This window comes from Gekko japonicus, unplaced genomic scaffold (assembly GCF_001447785.1).
Source record: "Gekko japonicus isolate JY-2015 unplaced genomic scaffold, Gekko_japonicus_V1.1 scaffold1572, whole genome shotgun sequence".
In the NCBI taxonomy this organism is placed as follows: domain Eukaryota; kingdom Metazoa; phylum Chordata; class Lepidosauria; order Squamata; family Gekkonidae; genus Gekko; species Gekko japonicus.
This window is the reverse complement of record NW_015163137.1, coordinates 206,189-216,805: the sequence shown is the minus strand read 5'-3', so window position 1 is coordinate 216,805 and position 10,617 is coordinate 206,189.

The following is a 10,617-nucleotide window of genomic DNA, read 5'->3' as shown; positions in this document are numbered from 1 at the left end:
ATCAGGATGCCAGGGGCAATTAAAAAAAAACCCGTAGTAATTGTCCAAATGGAATTTAAAGACACCTATTTAAAACCAACATAAATAAGTGAAAACCAATTCACAAAAGTATAAATATTAAAAGCAATGAACTAGGAAAGATTTTCTCATTCCCAGAAGTGATTACAGAGAAGAGAATTTCTCTCCATTCCTTTCCTTTATGGTTCCAAAAGCTTGTTTTACCCTGCATCCCACTATTCCTTAATTCTAAGTAGGATGTACATGTGTACACATGGTTGGAACTAGCCAGCATTTCTGCTATTGAAGAAGGGAAGACAGAATCCTCTTTGGCCACGCAGAAGACTATGTTGGGGATCATGGGATCTTCATGAACAAAGATGGGGGGTGTAATAAAGAGAGAAGTTGGACAAGATTTAGCAAAACATCTGGCTAGATCCAACCCATAGATTTTATTTTAACCTTCAGCTTAATTGATTATGACATCTTCTTTTAGAGGTTTAGAGGGCAATAGAGAGTGACTTAGTTCAACTTCAGGTAAGAAACCAAGTAATACTGAACATGGAAGCATTCTGGAGATCATCTTTGTCTTCTAGATGAAACGGCCAGCAAGTACATATGAAGTCCATGCTCTCATCTCTACAAAACTGGGTTACATCCTAATGCTACAATCAGACAAGAACAACTGCATGAAGAGACTGATTCCCATGTTCACTTGGGGGTAGCAGCGGAGAAGGCTTTCCTTTGAGTTCCCTCCAGCCAGACTTCAGCAGGCAACAAAGCAAGACCCAAGCAGACATCCTTGGAATCTGGGCAGGTTCATGTAAGGTGGAGGTTGCCCTTCAGATACGTTGGACCAAACCAATTTAGGGTCCTAAAGGTCAAAAACAACATTTTGAACTGAAGACATGCATGAGGTACACCTTCCATCTCATTTTCTATCCTCTTATCAGTCAGAACACTGGAAGGATCCAGATTTCAGGATCAGGGGTCATTTCGTAGAAAAAGAGGTGAAGGAGCTCATTAGCATAACTCATTAGCATAACTTATTTACATATGTCACACCCCCTGACATCACTGGAAGCTACCCTACAACAAGCATGAAAATACAGATCCAGTTAGTATTGCTACATAAATGTTGTGAGATGAAGGGAAAGCTAGCCTCCCTAGTATATGCTATGACTGACTTTTAGGAATATAGTTACGGTGTAACACCAAGGTTTCCTGGGGATCAATCAACCACATGAGACAAAAAGATAATGGTGTACCTTCTGCTGTGGGCCTTGAGGTCCTCTCCTTGCAGCCACAGCAACAAGCACAATGTCTACTGCCACTCCCTCTGATATTTGGATCTGGATCAGATTCCAGAATTAATTGCTAATGATATGATAGGCTGGCCATTTGGAATACTGTGTACAGTTCTGGTCACCACACCTTAAAAAGGATATTATAGCTTTGGAAAAAGTGCAGAAAAGGGCAACTAGAATGATAAAAAGGTTGGAACACTTTCCCTGTGAAGAAAGGTTAAAGCGCTTGGGGTTCTTTTGCTTGGAGAAATGACGGTTGAGGGGTGACATGACTGAGGTTTATAAGATTATGCATGTGATAGAGCAGGTAGAGAAAGAGGTACTTTTCTCCCTTTCTCACAATACAAGAACTTGTGGGCACTCCATGAAATTGCTGAGCAGTCGGGTTAGAATAGATAAAAGGAAGTACTTCTTCACCCAAAGAGTGATTAACACATGGAATTCACTGCCACAGGAGGTGGTGGCAGCTACAAGCATGGACGGCTTCAATAGGGAATTAGGTAAGCATATGGAGCAGAGGTCCATTGATGGCTATTAGCCACAAGGTATAGATAGGGACTCTGGGGCAAGCGATGCTCTGTATTCTTGGTGCTTGGGGGAGTCAATAGTGGAAGGGCTCCAAGTGTCCTGGCTCCACTGCTGGACCTCCTGATGGCACCTGGTATTTTTGGCCACTGTGTGACAGAGTGTTGGACTGGATGGGCCATTGGCCTGATCCAACATTGGGTTCTCTTATGTTCTTATGTTCTATTTTTACAGGCTCTCTAAACCTACTCAGATAATTATATTTGCTTTTGAAGTAGTCTGTGCTCTTTGTCAGTAATTAACACATATTAATTAACAGGTAAATGTTCCCTCCCCAGGTGATTTTAAATTGTGACAATGGAGTTAGTCCTTTTTTTCTTTGCCAAGGAAACAAGACCTGTTTTCATGTATGCTACAACCACCTGCAATGACTCTTTATTTTCTTGCTTCAGACAAATTATCGTTGGCTCACACCTTCAAAGGGATAGATTTTTTTTGGTCCAGTTTTTTTCAATTTATTCTGACAGAGGCAGTGAATCTTCATGTGCTGTCATCCTGTTTACTTCTCACTGTTAAGGTCGACAATCAAAATTTCATGTCATTGGTAGCTGGTTAGTATTGATACTTCTACTTTCTCATGCATATATTGCATACTTGCTGACAATGTGTCTTCCTTCTGGGAGGGCAGGGATGTCAGTTGCAGGGAAAGGACGGACAAACGAGTAGCTTTGATATCCATCTTCATTTAAGATAGAATTCTATTTTCTTCCATGCTGAATTGTTTTCACACACATATGTGCCGTGTGATACTAACTACGCTTTCTTTGAAACTAAGTTAAATTTGGTTCAATGGAATTTACCTCTCACCCCAGTTTAGGAATTTTTTCAATTAAGCGGAAGTGGGGTTGCCAACTCTGGGTTGGGCAATTCCTGGAGATTTGGGGGTGGAATCTGGGGAGAGGAGGATTTGGGGAGGGGGGAGACCTCAGGGTATAGTGCCATAGGGTCCACCCTCCAAAGCAGCCGTATTCTCCAGGGTAACTGATCTCTGTAGTCTGGAGATCAGTTGTAATTCTAGGGGGTCTTCAGACCCCACCTGGAGGTTAGCAACCCTAAGTGGAAGTCATGTATGCATACCCTCAAGGATTAATTTGGTTCTATAAAGTCTGCAATACCCCCCTTTTGTATGGTGAAATATCCAAGTGCAAGAGGTAAGATCATGGCTGAGAGCCTCATGTTTTCCAGTCAACAGGAAATCAAAACAGGCCCCGGTCACATGGGCCGGAAAATGTGGGGGGGGGGAGCGTGGCTGTTTGCCCCAGAGCAAACTAAAGCGCAGCCGCCGGATCCCACATCCCGCTGATGTCCCGTGGTTCAGGGGGAGGTGGTGATCACACGACGATCCTGCAGCACAGCAAAGAAGCGACACAGCGCGATCTCACCAACGGCATGCGCAATTCTGCGGAGCAATGGAACGTTCGCTTTCCTCTTCGTGTGCATGCACCGTTGGGTGCTTGTGCGCATCCTGTGGAGACTTGGGGGGGGACCCTGTTTGCGATGGGACATGGGCAGGCGCTGGATGCCACGGACTACCACCGGAAACGCGATCAGACGCCAGCCCTTGCCCCATGGTTTTCGGAAACTAGTACCTCGGAGGTACTAGTTTTTAGCTCCGTATCTTTGGTGGGAAGCCTCGGGCTCGCCATGGGAGCTCTACGCTTTCCAGATGTTGTGGTGTGATCGTGCCTGGAAAATCCACCTATCATCCGTCTCAGTAGCATGGTTAATGCTCCGTGTGACTGCAGCCACAGTGTGCATTTAAGTACATTCCATTCTCCTCTGGTAGGTTCTTGTCTTGGGAACTGTCTGTCCTTCAGCCAGGCAATGTGGGATTAGCTGTCCATTACAGGACCAAGTAGGAAATTTTGGGGTTCCTCTCAGATTGTCTATGAGAGATACCTTTGCTGTTTCCTTGCCTGCTTCATATTGCTCAGGCCAACTGGTTGCTGTGAAATAGTTGGCCAGATCAATAGATTGATTAGGCCTTCATGGATGTGGCAAGATGCAGGTTGTTTGTTGAAGGTAAGGAAATGTGGCAAGTGCCACGAGTCAGGATTACCAAACCAGTCACTCACGTTTGACTAGTCCCAGGGAAGTTGGCAAGGAAGACTCTTGAAACTGGGGCTATATAAGTCAAACCTAAATGCTGTCTAGAAAGAGAGGAGGCTAATGAGGGATTAGGCCCTCTGAGAACATAATCTGGTGTGCTAGTAAGGAAAGACAAGGCAGGGCAGTGTTGCTGCGTGGAACTTTCAGCCTAGATAGGATTATCCATACTTCTGGCAGCCTTTGGCCAGCTCCTTAAATTGCATATCCCACACTAAGAAGTGAGAAGTGCTTTCTAAATTGTGTAGATCAGCCATTATTAAACAAAACCCAGCTAAACCCATTTCTTGGGCCAGGTATCGTCACTTTGGGGTTGAGTGGCCAATAGGGTTACCAGCTCTGTGCTCAAAAATACCTAGAGATTATGGGGGTGGAGTCTGAGGAGGGCGAAAGTTTGGGGAGGGACTTTTAATAGGGCATGATGTCATAGAGTCTACCTTCCAAAGCAGCCATTTTCTCCTGGTGAACTGGTATATGTCTCCACCTGAAATTCAACTTGTTTGTGCAACATACCAAGATGGCTAACACAGAAGTGACTGTGAGAGTAGCCTTTTCCAAAAGAGGCTATGCACTGAAATAACCATGTGAACTTCCCTAAAGTGCCCCAGGGACACCACCCGATGCTCTTATTTTCTTGGAAAGTTCCTTGAATTTAGCAAAAGATCAAGACAGATGAGTCAATATTCTGATTTGTGATTAGACACTTTTGTATGTTCATATAGATATGTTTGGGATTGGGAAGGCCCAAAATGTACTAAGAAATAACCCCCCAAATCCTTCTAATACATATATGTTTTGCAGCTCATTAGACACAGGACTACCCTAGTTATTTTTGGAAGGTATACATAAACATTGATAGAGATTTAGATACATAGATATAACTTACCATCTAATCACTCAAAGCATGAAAGTGTAGAAGAGAAAAAGGATCCATCAGATGAGTGTTGATGAGTAAAGCAGATCAGATTAAAGAATGAATGTTTGGTTCTTATCTCTTAGACTTGGTGGAATCTGGGCTTATCTGTCAAGAGACAGCTATATTTGTGCTTCAAAATCCAAACATCTGTTTTCAGGCAGTGTTTTCTTTTTTTTTATTAACCTTCATCGCAACCCGGCATCTGTGCAGTAATTCTGTTCAGAGCTCTAAAGATTTTCATACATACGACTTTACAAGAGAAATCGCCTTGATAGCAAGTTTGCACAGACATGAAAGTGGGGAACGGATAAAGCAAGCATTGAGTGTAAAATTACATTCTGCATCATTCAGTCCTTTTCTCTTTCTTTATTTTAAGCAGAGAGGTGCCTTCATCACGGTCCCTTGTAGAAATGCAGCCCCCATAATAGAACTTTTCAAAGAGTGGAGTTCATGTTTCTTCCAGTAGAAATAATTCCTAATTCTCATGAGGTGGTAAACTCCCTCCCCCTACTAATTGATTTACTGTGATTTGGTTTGAATAATCTACTAATAATATCATCTGTCCTATACCTCTGTAAAAATAAACCATTTCCTGGAACTATAAATTGCATTAACAAACTATGGCCCCGGTCACACGGCGCATTAGCCACGCTAGAGGGATGGAAGATAGGCGGAGTTTCCGGGCGCGATCTCACCGGCACATCTGGGAAGCATCGGGCTTCCGTGGCGCCACCAAGGATTCCCGCCGAAGACGCGCAGTAAAAAACTAGTACCTCGGAGGTACTAGTTTCCTGAAACCACGGGGCAAGGGCAGGTGTCTGATCACGTTTCCGGAGGTAGTTCCGGCGCCTGCCCATGTCCCCTCGGGAAAATTTTTTTCAATGTCTTCACGGATGCGCACACGCACCCAAGGGAGCATGCGCACAATTGCATTTTTTTAAAAAACAACCAACCCGTTTGCCCTGTGCCCCGCTTCTTTGCTGCGCTGCAGGACTGTGGAGTGATCGGCACCTCCCCCCTACCACGGGACCTCCACAGGACCTCGATAGGTAGGTCTGCTCGAGCAACCACGTGGTTTTTAGCCCCGGGGCTAACAGCCACGTTTCCCCCCCGCAGTTTCCTGCCTGTGTGACCGGGACCTAAGTATACCTATCTCCATCAATTTTATTCAGTCTTCCTTTCCTAGCTTTTCTTAGTACAATGATACATTTGGCATCAAGGGTTCAAGAGATGTTAGAAGATTCTGCGAGAATGCTGATTCCATTGAAAAGCCATATTTCTTTTGTATTTTCTCCAAAAAGGTGCGGGGGAGAAAACCCTGCAATCACCCCTTTTCCAAACCATGATGAAGAGATTTGATGGAAATATTGCTGTTAAAATTGACAACAATTTTTGTGCCAATTGTCTTAAAAAGTTGAAGAAAGTACATAAAAATGGAGGTAAACAAAATGAGACACCCCCCCCAATAGGTACAAGATGAACAGGAATGAATCTGGTACACAGGTACCATATCTACTCAAAAGGGAGATGAGACTGAATGTAAAATGCTCTTCCAAATGCTGTAAACACACACACACACAATATTATTGGACATAACTGTAACATGTACATGAATATAAAATGACTCCCTCTTTTTTCACCTCCCTTCCCTTCCCTTCCCTTTCTTGATGGCACACATGGGGTGATCCTAATCTTGCAGTCGAGTAAATATTGTATATCAGGAGCCAGATGTTTTATCCCTGTATTGCAGAAATGGATTCCAGATTTTTTCAAATGGTTGTTAAGAAATCCATTCCTCAGAAGCCACACTTACAAATTCTGTCTGCCAGGCTGGCATCTCAGTATGGGCCTTGAATTTCCAAGTGGCAATACCTATTGTTTGGCAGGAAGTGTGGCATTCCTAACGTAGGTTTGCTGAGGTTCGGTTAATGTTCTATAGTCTTGAAACAAGGTGGTAAACAAGGTGGATTATCTCATGTCAGTAGGCAGGTGGGGCCCCGAAGTTTTGAATGGGTTTTGTTGAGAGCATTTGCAGAGAGTGATTAACACATGGAACTCACTGCCACAGGAGGTGGTGGCAGCTACAAACATGGACGACTTCAAGAGGGAATTGGATAAGCATATGGAACAGAGGTCCATCAGTGGCTATTAGCTACATGGTATAGCTAGGAACTCTCAGTCTCAGCTTGGGGGGGGGGACAACAGTGGGAGGGCTTCTAGTGTCCTGGCCCCACTGGTGGACCTCCTGATAGCACCTGGTATTTTTGGCCACTGTGTGACAGAGTGTTGGACTGGATGGGCCATTGGCATGATCCAACATTGGCTTCTCTTATGTTCTTATGTTGTTCTTATGTTATGTTTGAATGTAATTCATTTGATATGTTCCAGTCTGATGACACTAAGTTTGAAGTTTGTGCTTGTTTTCTCAGTTAATCACCCCTTATACTCAAGGTAGCCATGAATTCCAAGGATGTTCAGTAACCACTCACATACAGACACGTCCCTTGCTCATCCTCTTGAATCATCACAGTTCCTGTGGAAAGTGGAAGCTCTACTGTTACTCATGACCCTGCTATCATTTGATCACTAACCTTGGTGTGAAAGAGAGAGAGGTCAAAAAGACTCTGGTATCAGATTTATTCTTTGGAGTTCATCTGGATGCTGGCAAATGAGAGAGTTCAGGCATGCAAATCCACATATATTTACATATACCACATATACCATACATGTATAACAACAAGAAGGGTTGTGTCTACTTCTATGTATGCATAAGTGTGTATGGTCAAACTCCTTCATATGTACTGTAATTTAAAATTGTATGGAACAGCCTGCACATGTACACTTGCATGCATGCAGGGGCTTGCTGTAGATGTTTGGTTGCATGAGGCTTGGGACCATTGGGTGTGATCCTGTTTCCCTCTATGTAAGTACTTCTTACACAGTTCGTAGTGCCTGAAGAGGGCTAGTGCATTTTACCAATCCATTCAGACTTTGGGGAGGGGGGAATAGAATAGGGCACATTCTCCCCATATCCTTTGAGTTGGCTCTGCTATAGACTATATCTGGGACTATCTTATGTAGGGCTATAATGAAGGCAATGCCAAAGCAATTGTACTGAAGTAAGTGCTAGCCCATGAATACTAGCTTAACTCAAAGCAAAAGCATTTTCTTCTGCAAGGGGCGATGGAAGTGTTATATCCTGTGATTTGGCACTCGTGACGGCTCCTCATCTGGAAGTGGATTTGTTGCTGTCTTTATGCCAGTAAGCAAGTCAACTATTTCCTATAAAACAGGTGAGGATAATCTCTGCAGCCCCCCATGGCCATGGGTTTCTTATCCATAAGAAAAGCAAATTCCTCTTTGGTGCCAGTTCCACTCAGCTGTGCTTTGGGTAGGTGGAGACCTTGGTTCTTGTACACAGCATCCTACTAGCCAAGGGCTGTATAATGGACAGGTGGGAGAGCAAGAAGAGGAAATAAATGGCATCCGTATTTCTTCAGTGCCATTCATTGCTGCTTCCTGGTGTGGAGCTGATTTTCGCTGACAATAAAGCTGAACAAAATTGGAGGTTCAGGGAAGGATTCATAGCAGAGAGCACATCCTTGAGTGTTAGAAATGGGTTTTGAACATGAGAATTGTCTGCTGCATCACACCAAGTGGTCAGTCTAACTTCCCGTCTCCGACCCAGCCAGCCATATGACTCTCAAAGCTCGTAATACCCTGTTGATAGCCCTCAATGTCCAGCAATCAGAGGAGAAAATGTTGTATCTTATTGCATTTCCCAACAATACACTTTATGACAGTTTTTACAGCCATTTTGTAGCACTTGCGATGAATCTAAGGCATAGAGGCAGTTCTGTTCCCAGCACTCTGCCATGTTATAGGGTTGCCAATCTCCAGTCAGGGCCTGGAGATCACTTGGAATTGCAACTGGTCTCCAGACGACAGAGATCAGTTTCTCTGGAGAAAATTGGTAACTTTGGAGGGGGGACTCTATGGCGTTACGTGTATGACAGGACCCAGGAGCCACAGTTGCATCTCCAGGAATTTTCCAATGCAGAATTGGCAACTCTAGCATGTGTAGTGTGACCTTGAAAAGTAGCAGTGAAGAGGAGGCACATATAGATTGGCCCTATGGTGCTGGAGACTGGAGGAGGAAGACTTAGTTATTTTCCCTGTGGTATTTCCCTGATCAGAACTGCCCAACCCATCTGCTTTTAGTCCTGGCAGGGGAAAAGACAGGCCTGATTAGGCAACACTCCCCCCAAACCTCCATGTGTTGATGTTGTTTTTCCTCCAGTGGGATTAAAAACAGGACTTTTGCACATTTGGAAGGGTGAAACACCTGGCTTTCTTACTAATGGCTGCTGGGAGGGATTTTGTTTCTTTGTGGCGGGTTTTTGTGGCTAAGTTTTATTATTTGTTATTTTTGATTATTGAATTCTACTTCATGATTTTATTCTCTGTTCTCTGCCCTGGAAGCTTTTGTCTGAAAGCTTGATTAAATATAAACAACAGATCTGACCTACAACATCTCCCTGACGCACACACACTCATTATGATGGGTACGACGTTCTAGAAGAGTTTTAACCAACACCCCCCCCCCAATTTCTACTTCTCTCTTTTCTGTGATAATTCATCAGGCATATTTTGGACTGAGCATTGCAAGGCACTTTCTCCTGATGAAGAATTTGATGCCCTTTAAGACTCCCACACTGCTAGCTTCGAAGAAGAAAATAATTCTCTAGGAAGCCACTCAAAAAGTGCAAAAGCTTCTTAATAGATGTAATTCTAATGAGAGGGTGAGCAGATAGGGGACCTCTGCATTTTTACACCTTTTTTATGTAGTATATAATACGATGATCCCTGTCTCAGTGAGTGCATTTCTATTGTATTTTGAACTAACTGTAAAGTCTCACTCACAAAGACTAGGGTTAGGATTCTGCACGGCAGCCTCTTTGCAAATTTATTCTTTCTTAGCTTGTCTTCATCTTTTCTTTTCCACTATTATGGGATTAAAATGTTGAATTTGCTGCCAGAGGATGTAATGATGGCCACAGGAATAAACAGCAGAAGGAGGAGGAGTTTCGATTTATACCCCACCTTTCACTACCCAAAGGAGTCTCAGAGTGTTTTATAATCCTATTCCCTTCCCACAACAGTCACCCTGTGAGGTAGGTGGGGCTGAGAGAGCTCTGAGATAACTGCCTTTGAGAGAGCAGCTCTGAAAGAACTTATGACTGACCCAAGGTCACACCAGCAGCTGCATGTGGAGGAGTGGGGAATCAAACTTGGTTCTCTTGTATTAGAGTCCGCGCTCTTAACAACTAAACCAAAAGGGGATTTGATAGATTCATAGAGGAAATGTCTATCAGTGGTTACTAGCTATGGAAACTGAAGGGAACTTCTGCATTTAGAGGCACTAAGCCTCTGAATCCCAGAGCCAGGAGGCAACATCAGGAGAAGGCCTCAGCCTCTATGCCCTGTTGTTGGCCCTCCAGAGGAACTGGTTGGCTACTGTGTCACACAGGATGCTAAACTAGATGGATCACTAGTCTGATCCAGCAGGGCTTTTCTTATGATCTTATGGGATGCCTCCGATTGTTGTTTTTTTTTTTATTGTGCTCTAATTATATTAACATACAACACGTGTGACCACATTTATCCAGGTATTTTTCCAAGTTCAATTTTCACCCTGTTATTTTT